At 50.3% G+C, this 15,167-nt stretch overlaps 1 protein-coding gene across 1 annotated transcript in view; it reads right to left on the reverse strand.

Annotated features, from left to right (window-relative positions):
* The window catches only part of LOC123017537 (protein tyrosine phosphatase type IVA 3-like), a 79,002-nt gene that overhangs the window by 47,147 nt on the left and 16,688 nt on the right, over nt 1-15,167 (reverse strand). Inside the window, exon 2 of the mRNA XM_044418948.1 lies at nt 11,146-11,268. The gene's annotated coding sequence lies outside the window, so the exon portion shown is untranslated. The remainder of the gene's footprint in view (nt 1-11,145; nt 11,269-15,167) is intronic.

Consider the following 15,167-nt stretch of genomic DNA (forward strand, 5'->3'; position numbering starts at 1 on the left):
TCTGTGTGACACCCCCTCACATACCTGTATGTCGCCAACATATCCCCTCTGAGTCTCCTCTTCTCCAGGCTGAAGAGACCCAGTTCCCTCAGTCTCGCCTCATACAGCATCCCCTGCAAACCAGCCACCAACCTTGTGGCCCTACGCTGCACTGACTCTAACCTGGCTATATCCTTCCTGTAATGAGGGGCCCAAAACTGAGCACAATACTCCAGTTGCAGGCGTACCAGAGTCGTATACAGTGGTAGTAATACCTCTCTCGATCTAGAAGCCACGCTTCTGGCTATGCAGCCAAGGGTGGCGTTCGCCCTCTTGACCACCGCATCACATGGCTGACTCATGTTCAGCCTGCAGTCAACCAGCACCCCGAGGTCCCTTTCACAAGTGCTGCTCTTCCGTCAGGAACCTCATTGGCTGCCACTAATTTTTGTTTGGGCCCAAAAGTCAGCCTTTGACCAACCTGGCACCCTCCAGGTGCTTTGGACTATACCTGCTAGCATCCAGGGCCAATACTATAACTGGGACTGATTGGAATTGGAAGTCCAAACCATTTGGAGGACCGATGAGTTGCGGGTGGCTGCTTTAAGATACAGAATCTGATGAAGGTGCCTAGGAAGAAAAGAACGCCACTGGCAGCACGGTGTGATACACACAGGGAGATTGGGGGGGGGGGGGGGGCGTTGCGTTATGCAGGGCCACAAGCTTCACGTGCAGCCAGTTCACTGAGTGCAAGACCAAGGTGATCATGACCAGGCTCCATTCCCAAGTCAAGGCAAAACCCTTCTTCTTCCTGCAGAGAAACTGAAGCTCGCTGGCACAAATAAAGCCAGGCTGAACCCCCACCCCAGCCACAAACAGTTTCAAGTCCTGCAGCCAATTTGGCTCCAGGAGTCTCCTCCCAGCTGCAAACATTTTTGTTTGCCTGCTCCCACATTAACCGATGCAGAAGGACCAACTCCCAGCTTTGCACTCACGATCACAAAAGTGGACCAGAACGACCACATGTAAACATGCGAGGAGGATGGGCAGCGGTTGCTCCTGTTTGTGTTTTCCTGGGATGCGCCGGGGAGGTTAAGGGTAGCCAGCCCCAGCCTGGTGCCCTCTGGCTGCATTTGGCCTCCACGGCTCGCCATTCCAAGCCTGGCTCGGGTGGAAGGAGCTGCAGGAAAACGCCGCCCACAGGCACCAGGCGGGGGAGGTTGGTTTAGCGTAAGAACCCTAATGCCTGGATTGCCGCATCCTGAGAGTCTCCTTCAGGACCCAGTCACACATTGTAGGTTGTTGGTTGTCTTAAATGAGCATCCCTAAACAGCACCCAAAGGTACCATCTACCATGACAGAAACTACTCTGTGGTGCCTTCCATTGACCATCTGGTGCAGGAAGGTTGGGAGGGGCCTCGAGGGCCCCCATGTCCAACTCCTTGCTCCAGCAAAAGCACCCGTAACAGAGGGCTGCCCAGTGTGAAGGCCCACGACCTTCCTAGGTAACCGGCTCCAGGGCCATACAGTTTTAACAGTCAGCAAACTTTTCCTGATGTCTAGCCAGAATCCGGCTCCCAGTAGCTTAAGCCCGTCCTTCCACGCTCTGCACTCTGGGATGATCGAGAAGGGATCCTGACCCTTCTCAGCACGAGATGCTTTCAAGTACTTGAAGAGTGCTCCCCGATCTCCCCTCGGTCTTCTCAAGCCAAGCTCTTTCCATCGCCCCTCACAGGGCTTCCAGACCCGTGATTATCTCTCATGAACGTCTTCCAGTTTGTCTGCATCTTCCTTGAAGTGTGGACAAGATGGAGCCTAGCTCCAAATTGGGGGGGAGGGGGGAATGACCAGAGCCTCCTGTGACTTGCAAGCGATGCTTCTACGAATGCAGCTCAGTATAGCCTTTGACATTTTTGCAGGCACATCACGTTGCTGGCTCACCGTCAGCTGCAATTCCAGGACCCTCCTCACTTGCAGTATCGCTCAGCCAACTATCTCCTGCCTCGTAACCGTGCATTTGGTTTCCTTTTCCTAGGAGCAGAAGGCAGCGACCTTTCAGGTGCAGGTTCTTCCACAGCACGGCTCAGGCCAGGCTCTTTTAACACTGGGGATCGAACCCAGGGCCTTCCGAAGACAAACCTTGTGCCATGCCGACAGCCTCCCAAAAATACGGCTCCGATGGCAACAAATCAAAACACGGAACTCTCCGCTCCGCAATCACGGGTGTCCCCCACTGCTGTTAGCCCCGCTTGTTTAATAAGCACCCACTGTTTGCAAACATGGACACATACCCAGCCCAGAAGCCGGGCTCCGTCGTGGCTTCTGGCCAACTCTCTGCTCGGTGGGAAGTCGGGGTTTCTCACTGAGTGGTGTGTGAAAATGACAGAAAGAATGATCCAATTAATGGATATGCAAAAGGGAAGCTAGGAAGGGGCTTTAGGATGGGCTGTCCAATTCCCTCACAGCCACAGAGGCAGACACCATGAGCATGTGCAGAAAGCTGCAGCCCTGCAGTCTGAAGCGAATTCACTTTCGCTCAAGCAGCCAAAGAGAAATTTGGAAGGCCAGCAGTGCAGAACCAAACACTTGCGGCACCTTCCCCAGTGAAATGTCACCGTTGGTCAAGGAGAGACGCTCACAGCCTCCTGTGCTGATGCTCAGGGCATCGCCCTGAAGGAACTCCGGCTCCCCTCCTAATGCAGAGTGGACCTGTGACTCGAAACAGCATGTTCTCTAATGACATTTAATGTCAAGCCCATGGCATCCCTGCGCACACGAGGAACACGCTCTGCGAAAGGCTGGCCCACCCGGACGCGCAGACAATCCAATCGAGAGTTCACGGACTTTGGCAACGGAGAGAGCGGGAACTGCCACTGGCTCCTTCTCACACCCTGCCGGCTGTTTGCAGGCTCGCTGGTCTCCAGTTGGGCTGTCAACCAGACACGGAAAGTAGGTTACTGTCTCAGCAGCCTGAGTCCACCCCTCCTCATGTCCCTTTTGCAATGCAGCTGAAGCAGCACTAACAGCTACAGGGAAAATATGAGGCCACAACACACACACACACACACACCCCAGAACGAGTGAGAGAGAAAGCGAATGAGCGAACTCCTGGATTTTGCTTTCACTGCAGTCCATGCCCCTGACAAAATATTTTAAAGGCTTCCTGCAGAGGCAAAGCAAAACCAAAATAAAAGGATTAGAAAGAATTAGCAAGGCAGAAAACCTCGCTTCTCCCCAGGAGCTAAGAGAACAATTCAGGGAAATAATTTACACCATTGCTTCTTGAAGGAATGGAAGCTGGCTCTCCTGGCCCATGGGCAAAGCTCCGAACTGACCCAGGTTACGGCACGCCTGTGTTGTGAGCTGCCCGCCACTGTCCTTCCTCACAGGACTGCCGCCGCCAGGTCCACCTCCTTCCCCTCCCGTTCAACCCGCTCAGACACTTCTCCTTCACAAGAAGCTGGCAGACAAAAGCTGCCTGGAAAGACCGCTCGGCCAGCGAACCTGCAAGAAGCCATCGGGAACGTTCTCCACGGGAACATTCTCAGTCCGTGCAGGGTGATGATAGGGTCAACCTGGCCTGTAAATTGCACACAGGGCCCTAACGTTTGCTGCAAGATGGATGGGGTTTGGCAACAGCCATGCCTATGTGGAAAAGGTGTCCTGAAGGTGAAATTCTGGGAGCCACTGTCTTCAGCACCTGGAGAGATAGCTGAAGGAGCAGGCGGGAAAGATCGTGAAGGAGCAGAACCATGGCTGAACCCGGTCTCTGGAGCTGAAAGCCCCCAGACTAGCATTAGGAAACCTGTGGCTCTGGGATGCTCTTGGACCCCAGGCCTCATTGGTTCCATGGCCAAAGGTGAGGGATGCTGTGAGCTGTCGTCTGGCGGGAGTGAAGAAACTCAAACTGGCCACCTAATGAAACGGAAGGACTCACTGGAGAAGACCCTGATGCTGGGAAAGATTGATGGCAAAAGGAGAAGAGACGGCAGAGGCTGAGGTGACCGGATGGGGTCACGGGGGCAGTCGGCGTGAGCTTAAGGGACTCCGGGGGATGGTGGAGGACAGGAGAGCCTGGAGGAATGTTGTCCATGGGGTCGCGATGGGTCGGACACAACTTTGTGACTAAACAACGAAGAGTGAAGGAGCAGCCACCCCCCATCTTTGCCTAACAGCAGTGGACACGCACGCTTCTTACACACGAAGTTGCTATCTTTCTAACACATGCTCCGAGCAGACGCTAAGGGCTGGGGCTGCAGCCAACTGACTGGTCAACAGCTGTCAACTGACTGCCAGTCCAACAATATCTGACCACAGACAGACTCTCCGTGAAGGCAGGAAATGCTCTTACGCAAGGGGCAGTCTGAGATTTCTTGACAGCACGGTGAGATACGAGCATAAATGCAGGCCCAAGTTCAGCTTTCCAGCAGGCCTTCAAGCACGAGACCCAACTTGCACTGGCATTCTTGATGCGGCTCTTGTTGGCGTTTTACTTTCATTTCTTGACTGCATTTCTACGGTTTTAGGTTGTTTTGGTTGGATATAAACGTTCAAAAATGAAGCATCACCATTCTCTTCATTTACAACTATTAGTGATCTGAACGAACCAAATGTGGTATTCCATAAGGGATAAGGTGTAAGGAACATTATGTAAGGGATTGAGAGTCTGAAGTGCACTGGAACGTAATTTTCTGCACAACTGAAATCAGATTTTCTTATGCTGGCAGGGCTTAATCTGGGGCAGAACAAAAAAGACGGCAAAGAGGTGAAAATATGCACATGTATGCATCTCAAATCGGCCGACTGGCAGTTCACTGAGTCAATTTGGATGTGAGGCTAAAGTACAGTTCTTTATCCTTTTTCCTTCCTACACACCTCTGATACAGGTCTACTTAGTTTTACCTGCAGTTTGCTTAAACCATGGTTTAGAAACCTGGCTTGTTCTGACAAAACAAGTTTTAAACTAGCCCAAACTGCTGGTTCGGATGGACCTTAACTGCGCTTTAAAGATAAGAGTTCATTTTCCCCAACTCCCTGTGGCCACATCAGAGAGTACAAAGTCCTCCTCCTTCCCATTGTTAACCTCACAACAGGCCTGTGAGGTAGGATAGGCTGAGCATCTGTGACTGGCCCAAAGTCACCCACAGAGCTTCATGCTTTCCTGAAACTTGGCACAGACACTGCGAGTGTGTTTGCTGGCTTTCAATTATCCTCCTAAGCGCTCGCAGCTCTGTTTTTGTTTGGATGGGAGCTGGGAGCACAGATCTCCGGAATCTGAACAAGCAACAGCTTTTGCACAGATGCTAATGTTCCCCTGGCTGCAAACCCTTGATAACTGTTGATTAAAAATACGACAAGGAACTTACAGCTCATTTCTCATTGCTATGTTGTCTGAAAGATATATGCATCCAATCTTTAGGCACTCTGTGGGGGTAACTCCCGTGCAGGGCTTTACCCATTTCGAATCATTTCAACCAATTCTGAGGAGAAATGCAAGGAAGTGGGGAGCTGCACAGCGCCCCCAAAGGATCCTCAAACTGCTTGCTGGTGAGTGCACATCTGCTGACAGTTCTCCCATCATTTGCATGAAAAGCTCGAGAAGCTGCGTCCTCGGAGGAACACAAATCTTTTCCCGGAAAGGAAGCTCTGCACTTGCTAGAAGTCCAAAAGGGGCAAGAAATCTCTTGCTTTCATTACCATCTTTTTGCAGTCACTAAAACCCACACCATCTGCCCGATCGCGCTGCAAAAACCACACAACTTGCGGGATGTCATGGCTGCTGCAGGAGGGAAACTTTTGTGCATGGCACTTTTTTGATCCGTTGACATCATGGAGGGGGGAGCAACTCAATTCACAGGGTGGCCACTCTCTCCACTGGAGGGGCTCTGAGCCCCCACTCTGAAATTACCCCCCCCCCCCCGCATTTGCACTGCTCCTCCGAGTTGACAGTGCAAAATTGCACATAGCTGCTCTGTGATGATTCGCCTTTCAAACTTACTGGCAACCCCGGAAGGCGGCAAGGAACGTCGCTGTTGGCCGGCCTGTGAGTGAGCAAAGCCTTCCCTGCAGGAGGCAGAGGGTCCCTGGGCCCACCCCCAGCAGAAAATCAGGACTGCATCAGAGACAGAACAGCTTTTCCAGTCGCTGCCGGAGCGAGACAGAGCTCGGCGTGGGAGAGCGGCCAGCCCAACTCGATCCTTATCAGGGGTCATTTGCCTGCCTCTCGCAAGAGGAGCTGTGAGAAATACCGCGCCTCCTGAACACTCAGCAGAGTGGCCCGCATCGTCCCCACGCACCCGGAAAGGACACCGGGAGCAGAGATTCGCTTGTGCCGCTTCCAGGAAAACCTGTTCAGTTTACATGTGGGTGGGCGTGCGGGGGGAAATCCCAGGAGATCGCGCGGCATCCGAAGAGTCCTGCAATCTCGCCACAGGAATAAATGGACAACGGGTCCCAGGGAGAGCTTTCCAGCCAAATTTCTTTCCAGGCTAATGCTGCTATATACAGGATAGCCAGACACGTATTGCAAACTAACTTGAAAGGAGAAGTTTCCTTTTTTGTTTTAAGGACACCCTCAAAATAAGGAAATGCTATTTCTGTCCTTAAGGACAGCGCAAAAACAAGGAAATGCTATTTTGTTTCTGTGCAGAAGGAATCCCATACAAACCTAATCACGCAGTGATACGGATACATGCGCATTACAAGCGATTCCCATTTTCTTGGTGACATTCCCGAGAGCTGGCAAGATCACAGGATCTATTGCCATCCGGAGCAGTTGTGTCTTTCAGGCCAAGAATGTAAGCTGAGAACTGTACATTCCTGGGAGTGTATTAGTCTTTACTGCTAGTCTTTACTTTCTTTTAACAGCTGAAGTTCTCTGAGCTGTTTACTACAACACATAAAAATACAGTATAAAATACAAACCACATTAAAACAACATAAAAAAGTTATCGCACAAAAATGTAAAACTTTTGTAAAAGATTAATAGCACATATAAAGAATTAGAACAGCTTGAACAAAGCAAATCGTAAGACCAGTTTAGGCAGCCAACAAAGCCCCATTAAACTAATTAAATGCCCTTTGGAAGAAGAGAGCCTGAACCTGGCGCTGACAGGATATTAAGACTGGTGCCAGGTGGTCCCCAGTGGGAAGCCTGCCCCATAACTTGGGGGCCACCACTGAGGAGGTCCTTCTTGCTACCAATCAAGCCTTCCTTGGAGGTGGCAATTGGGGAAAGGGACCATCCAGCTTCTGCTTAAGAGGTTTCCAGTTAAGAGCAGCCGGTGATGCAAAGTCCTGGGGAAAAGGGCAGGGCAGGGAAGTCCCTTTCCCCCTGATTCATGGGAACAGTATCAATCGGCACAAGTGGTTCATGCGCACAACAGACGTCATCTTTTCAAGAGCATGGATGCTCTTATCTTTGAGAGAAGAACCATGAATGGCGCGCACCCCTCCACAGCCGCGTCCAAGCCAACGTCAATCCCAATGATAATTCCACCTCCTGGGAATACCAGGAAGGGCTCCTAAGCATCACTCCTCAGGCAGAAATCTGAGGGCTGGGTACTCATGGGGCCAGGCGGAAAAGAGATGGGAAAGTGGGAAGGAATAAGCATTGCTATCCCCACACAACCCAGCAGTCTTAAAATCACCCGGTGGAAAAGGCTATCCTTCATCTGCCAGCAACTGAGGTCATGTGGAAGTATTTAGGATTTAAGCTCTCATAAGGGACTCATTTCGCCAGCTCCACCATTTTCAGCCCTGTTCCGATCTAATACGGAGCTTTTTTCACCTCCTCAGGAGTTTCCCCCACTCCACTGCTATTGGAAATGCATTTCTGATGTGGTTTAATAGCTTGCTTTGAAATTCAAAGCCCAGCCCAATCCAGGGTGATCCTCTGATCTCTCTTCCATTCATATTCTACTTAGTTTTGCCCGAAAATAGCACACAGCACCCCAGCTTCCCTGATGCATACGACTGATGCTGCCCAGGTTCAGGTTTTTAATACATCCATCCACTGTTGGATGCAGAAAGGGATAGTAGTTCTGCTAAAAGCATTGTCTACAAGCTTTGTAATTTTAGGGAAAAACACTGAGCATTTTGCCTTTTATCTTGTACCACACAGCAGCAAGATTCTTAAGACAATATAGTTTCCTATTTTCTAGTTGGACTTTCTAAAACTGGAATATACCTTAGAACTGGCTAGCTGGTCAGCTGAATGATCCAGTTTTGTTAACTGATTGCTTACTATTGCATGAAGTCAGGATGGGCTTGAAGAATTGCTGTCTTCTACTTTGCACAACAGTTTTCGCGCTCCCACCCCGGTGCTATGCCTTAGTGTGATTCATGATATATTCTCAAAACTGCAGAGGCTGATCCCGGCATTCCAGACTAAAGTCCAAAGAGAAGAACCATCCCACGAAACGTTCAACAGAAGCCTGACCCCACATTAAATGATAACACACAATCCATAAAGTTAATTTCATAGTTTCAGAGTAATGTTGTTCATTACAAAGGCCTGCTTAGGTTAAGCATCAAACCTGCTGATGATTCATGTTGGCATAATAACAGGAACACTTTACAAATACTTGACCAAATGCTTTTTGCCAACTACACGGTGTCCACCCAAGGTACCATCACCAATGCCTATAATTGTCACCTTTCTTGCACCAATATTTTCCCCCTATTGGTATCTACAGTTTAGAACAGCCTGGCAAGAAAGTCATGAAATCTACTAAGCCTGCCCATGATAATATTGCCCAAGAGAACCAACATCTTCCCTGCTTGTCTGATCGGTAACTTGGGGATTCTACTCGCTGTGGGTGAGTAACTAATGTGTTACGTGCTGCTCAATCATCTCTGACTTATGGTGACCCTACAAACGAGCACCTTTCAAAAAATCCCGACCTTGACAGTCCTGCTCAGCCCCTGTAAACCGAAGGCCGTGGCTTCCTTGATGGAACTGATCCAACCCATTGTTGGTCTTCCTCCCCTTCTTCCTCTCCTTCTTCTGCCTCCTCCTTCTTACACTAGCCCAATTGTCTTCTCTAATGGAGACGTGTAGCTACACATTTGTTATTAGAAACTCTGGAAACAAGAGCTTGCCATTAAAGGAGCAACGTTAATTAATGAAAGGAACATCACCACTTCAAGGCAATGAATGCTGCCTTGTGCTACTCATGTCTGGATTTGCTGAAATAAAAACGCAAAAGGAACCGGCTATTTAACACTTCCAAACGTGGAAACAGTCCTGTTGGGCCAGTTCATTCGGTCCAGCACTCTGTTCACACAGGGGCCAACCAGCCGCCCAGGGAACCCACAAGGAGGGCCTGAAGGTACCTTCTGTCCAAGGTCCCCAGCCGCTGGTCTGCACAGACATGCTGTCTCTGAAGAGGAGGGCAACCTATTGCCACACGCCTGGAAGCCACTGAGAACCTTCTCTCCCATGCCTTTCTCCGATCCCTCCAACTGGAGGCCATCGTTACATCTCAAGGACGTGATTTCCACAGTCGTGTGAAGAAGTCCTTCCTGTCATCTGCCCAGAATCTCCCACCCATCGGCTTCCTGCGGTATCCTCCCTGGGCTCTAGAATGATGGGAGAGGGAGAAAAGTGACCCCCTCCCCACCTTTCCCACCCCACGCAAAATTCTGAGCACCTCCATCATGGCTCCCCTTACCTGCCTTTTTTTCTAAGCTACGCAATTCCAGCTCTGGCGATCTTCCCTCACAGGGGTTGCTCCAGCCCCGGGATCATTTTAGCTGCCCTTTTCTGCAACTTTACAATAAGCCTTTTTTCGGTGTGGTGACTTGAACAGTACACAGATGTGTGATCACACCACAAAGACCATCTCAAGACCTCAGTAGACTCAGCAGCGGACGGGATAGGAAAGTTTTAAATAAATAAACAAACAAACAAATACAAAGCCACACATGCTTGTATCTGCATTCAGGCAAAAGTGGTGGCACATCTCTTCCAGCACTGAAGAGGAACTCACAATAACAAGACGACTAACGAAGCACTGCTTGCAGACACCTCTCCGACCAGCCCTCTCGAGGTGCTGCCTCTTACTTCTCCTTTACTCAGCGTGTTCCTGTGTGTGGTTCTCCAGTTGCAACACCCGTGGCTTGTTACAGGGTACAGGTTCACATGCACATTCATGCCCATCATCATGAGGTTCTACGGCCATCGGGCCAGGAGCCAACCCCAGTTACTAGCAGGCGCATGAGACTAGCAGGGCCTGCCCCCCACCCCATCCACACCCCGGGCCCAGCCCAGAGAGGGGACCCTAAAAGCTCCTCTGTGCCAGGCTGTGGATCCTGCGCGGGCCAAGATATGGAAGAGCCCTGCCCGCAAAAGAGGACGCTCGGCCTCAAAAGTCCACCCCAGGCCTTTTCTCTCATGCCCCGCATTAACCTCTTGGCACTGCTCTGCATAAAGGGTATGCAACACCCGCCCCCTGCCATGGTAAGGAAAACCATGTTAAAAGGCAAGCCCCCACCCCAAAACAGGCCATTTTGAAGCTCGTTTCATCTTTCAGTGCTTTGTGCTTCCTCCGCAACACCACAGGGCCAGCGCTGGCTTGAATACACGCGTGTTTTGACACTTTGGTGCTCGGCCGTTACTTGAGACATTTTAAACACATGTTACAATGGGGCAAGGCGGTGGGGTGGCCTATGTGAGCAACGGTGGCTTGGAGAGCCAAACCCAGCCAGCTCTACAGAGACCTGAATGGAAGGGCAGATGCCTCCAGCCACCTGTGCTCCATCGAGCGCAGGTTCCTCTTCTGATGTGGGCTGCAGCGTCAACGTAATGCATCACCCCCCCGCTCAAAAAAGAAGAGCCGCTCTCCACCGTCATATTGTCCCATGGGGGAAAGGCACAAAGCTTAACAAAGCGGCTTCCCAGCTCCGCTTTTTCCTGGGCTCTGGAGTCCCAAAAAGGAAACGCACACAAGCTGGTGCCTGGATTCTTATCACACGGTGAACTCAAAGCCATCACTTCTTATGCGAAGGAAAATGAGTCCCAGCTCTTTCTCAGGGAAGGCCTCCACAAAAATGTACACAAACCGTGTCAAGGCAGCTTAAACCAAGTCTATGTTCTGTGCTCCACAGCGTCTGGGGCGGCTCCAGCCCACGATGGGAGAACAGGACCCCAAAAGTGCGACTTACCTAAATTACAGCAATCCTCCAAGAAAGCCCCCGATATATTCAAATCCCAGGCACGGTAACTTCATCTCCATTCGATCACGTCCATCCTCAGCACTTTGCTACGTCAGCATCCAAGGTCCACGCCTGTGAAGAGAAGGATGTCAGGAACTTCGACAGTCTATGCCCACTCGGCGGGATCTTTCAAGCATTTTAAAAAGCCACAAAGCCTATCACACATCCTGAACACAACCATCTGGACTGCAGCCTTGCAAGAGCATCCATAAAAATGCTCGGCCCACACAATTTCCTACCTTCTGCAGCAACCCAGGGCAGCCTGTGCTGAGGATACAGGAGCAAGCATCCCTCTTGAGCAGCCCGCTTGGGGTCTATGCTGGGCATAGGGAGGGGCGGAGCGGTCCATTCTACTGCCACCAGCCCAGTCGCTTCTAATTTCTTCTCACCCCCAGCTACACTATGCAAGTATTTAAGCACAAGATTTACTTAGAGGTCTCAGTGAGCCACCGATTGATTCCATGCAATCCTTTCAAGAGCAGTAAAAAATGGCTCCAAACAGGATGTTTGGTGCCCCAAGATATACTTAAATGCTCTTTTTGAAAATCAAATTAACGAACAAATATGTTTAAACAATTCAGAAAGGCAAGCCATCCAATGCAGAATTTTAATCTGGCATTCCTTATGGATTTGCAGGGAGAGCAAGAAGTGAGCAGGCAGCTTCTCGGAAAGGAGACACACTTGACGGTTTTAAGAGCTTCAGGACAAACGGTGCCAGAGATTCAGTGGTAATGAACGCACACGGAAAACCCCTGGTTACATTGCCAACTGCAAACAGCAGCGATGGAAGGTGCTGATTAAACAGGGTCTCTCCAGTGCTGGGCGATTTCTGAGCAAAGGTGCAGCATTTGGAATGGAGTCAGCTTTCCATGCGTTGCTGTTCAAATTCAGGTATTCTCTTCTGTAGCTGGGTTTAGTAAGTGGAGCAAAAGTGGTTCTCAGCAAGCTGCCATTCCATGAGAGCCCCATCATCTCGGCTTACATGCCCCTATGGTGAATTCCAACCTGCCAGGTGAGGCACTGCTTGCAAAATACCTGTGGCAACGCACCCAGTCAGGACGATGCCAGGTTAGCAGAAGAAAGACGCGTGAAACACACTGCCCAAGTGAGCGCTGTCTCCCAGAACCTCCGTCACCACCAAAATCTGGGACAGATCATTCTGTGACTGCCATTCCCCCGCAAATCAGACATCATTCCACTCTGCTCTTTCAAAATGCATCTGCATGCATGCTGCTAGAAACTTAGCAGGGGGCGAGAGAAGAGGAAATCCTGGAGAATCTCACAGTTATCCACAATATTCTGGAGCAGCTGTTTTTGTCTGCAAAGGACTCAGACTAAGGGAAGCCCATGGGCATTCCTTAGCATCCACGCCCTTGTCCTTTCCTGATTTGGCGGCCCTCTAGGAAAGTCTAGCAGCAACGGCGGAGGCCATCAACATCAGGAGCACCTTGGTGACATGTTCAGCAGTTTTTGATCCTTACATTCCTGTTGCAGGGATAGGAGGAAGTGAAACGGAAGTCAGGAACTTGCTGGGCTGCTACTGGGAAAGCATCAAAATCCAGGGAAAAGCTGCATTTGCAGGTAATCAATAGACCAGTGCTTGTGGCATTTGGACTCCTGAGTGAAGTGCAGAGAACCTGCAAGTTAATTTAGGCAGTACGGACAGAAATGAGGAAGGGTAGGGAAAGTGCAGGCCACTGCTGCTCAAGCACGGCGCTATGGCGTTATGGCTGCAAATTCTGGTTTGGTGCCTCAGCGCTCAAGGCGCAGCAGTCTCTGAAGGCAGGGCAATGCCTGTTACCCAGGCTTCGTCAACTCAGATCTCTTGCCAAACCCAAGTTAGCACAAACCACGGTTTGCACATCCACGCCACATCTTAGCTTCTCCCTCCAGCTAGCTGATTGCAAACCATGGCGTTTCTATTCAGGCACCATGCTATGGGCCGAACCTATATGCTGCATTCAAGACCTACTGCTCCTCTGCTCCTTCAGGACTCAGACAGAAGCAAGCATATCGGGACCACCATGCAGTCGGATGGGAGATTTCCATGAGTGCCGATGGATCATTTCTTTTCTTGCTATACCCCTGTCCCTGTGCAGCACCGTGGTGGGAGGGAAGAATCAGATGGGAATGGTTTGAACCCCCACTCCTCATGCGTGGTGGTCCCAAGCAGGACAAGCGTGCTACACACTTACTTGTGAGTAACCCGAACACCAGAGGGGTAACTCTAAAGCACGTATTTAGCATAACCTGTCCTTTAGTCCTGAACCACGGAGAACCTTTCTTAACCATTTGTAGTGTTGCAAGGACTGGTTCATTGAATTAAAGGCACGATTCTATGCACATTTAGACAGCAAAAGTCCTAAACCCCCAGCATTCCTCAGCCAGAATAGGGAATGCTGCAAGTTGGAGGATGCGTCTTCTGTCTAAAAGCAGACAGCATTGTGCCCTTAAGTCACTAACAACGAATTCGTACCAACGGTGATAACACAATGCAGTTATGATGTTGGGTGTGTGTTACCCAGTACTCATCAACCCTCATATATGACACAGTGCTTATGTTGACAGGTGAACTCCTTTAGAAGTGTACAGATTCGCAACTCAAAAGCCATTAATTTCATAATTGCAGCTGCCCTCCAAAGCTGCTAATTCCTTAGTGCAGAACCAAACATCATCATTATGGCTGCGGCCTTTATATAAGCCCTGTTTAGTTACAAGCCCAGGGCTCAAATGCCTGTCCCAAGCATGACGCTACGGGATTATCCCAGAAAAATATTCAACGGGGGAGGGAGACAACTCATTTGCCGGGTTCAGGGGTGATTTAAATCTATCGGGCCTGCAGCAGGGTGGCTAATCTCTAAGTAAAAAAACCCTTTTCATGAGAGGAAAAGAAGAAATCTCTGCGATTTATGGCAAGCTAACTTCCTGGGAACTTAAGGACTTGGCAGCTCAGACTCTCAGGAGCTTTCACACAGGAACCCAAAAATATTGCTGGCCACTGCGATGCTTTCTTCCCCTTATAATTCAGGGGTCAGCCTCTCAAAGTGGTTGGGGGAGGAGATGCCACTGACCACAGACCAACCAAGTCAAAGATCTCGGCCTCTTCTGAACCTTTCATTTGCAGAGATTGAAGGAGAGCCCATGGGGTGAGGGGTGACGTGTGTTTGCTTTGGGAACCAAAAATATATCGCTTCAAGCACGAAGTTAAAAAAGAACCCGGAACGTTGCATAAAATAGCCTTGGGTAGAACACCTTGGCACTGAGGTCTCAGAGGTGCAATATTTAGCAGTGATGTTTTTATCCTGTTCTTTTAAGATTTCTTTTCCGGAGAGCTTTGTTTGCTTCTTTGGCTCTGGCTCTCTTCATGTCCTATGCAGAAAACCGAGTGTTAGGATGTCTGCTTGGGGGGCATTTGGTGCTGCCTCTGGACCAGGAGGGCTTTGAAATAGGCCGGAGAGATTGCTGTTCTGTAGCTGCAAATCTGCACCTGCAAATGCAGGACTCCAGGTTGTAATCGGAGCACAGCCGAGTCTCCAGAACTGAGCCGGCCTGCTTCCTAGCCAAGCGGCTGCTTTCAGCCCACGTTCCTGCGACCTGGTTCTCTGTGCGTTTATTGTGACTGAGGCTTTCGTGCTCTGCACACACTGTGAGAAGGTAAGGCTCCCCAGAGAAGACAATCATGCTGAGGAACGTCAAAGGTAGAGAGAAGAAAAGGAAGAGCGAATAAGAGATGGATGGACTCCATAAAAGAAGTTGCAGCCTGGAATTTACAAGGGCTGAGCAGGACAAGACCTTCTGGAGGGCTTCCACTCACATCACCATCAACTGGAGATGGTTCGATGGCACATAACAGCACTGACTGCCTTCAAGGGGCCTCCTCCCGAAGCAGTGGGTCTAGTCCCTGCCCCAACCAGGCGCCCTCTAGAGGCCACGGGCTGCAGTTGCCATCAGCCCCAACCTCGTTGCCCAAC

This window comes from Varanus komodoensis, unplaced genomic scaffold, assembly GCF_004798865.1.
Source record: "Varanus komodoensis strain SLA01 unplaced genomic scaffold, ASM479886v1 scaffold95, whole genome shotgun sequence".
Classification (NCBI taxonomy): Eukaryota; Metazoa; Chordata; class Lepidosauria; order Squamata; family Varanidae; genus Varanus; species Varanus komodoensis.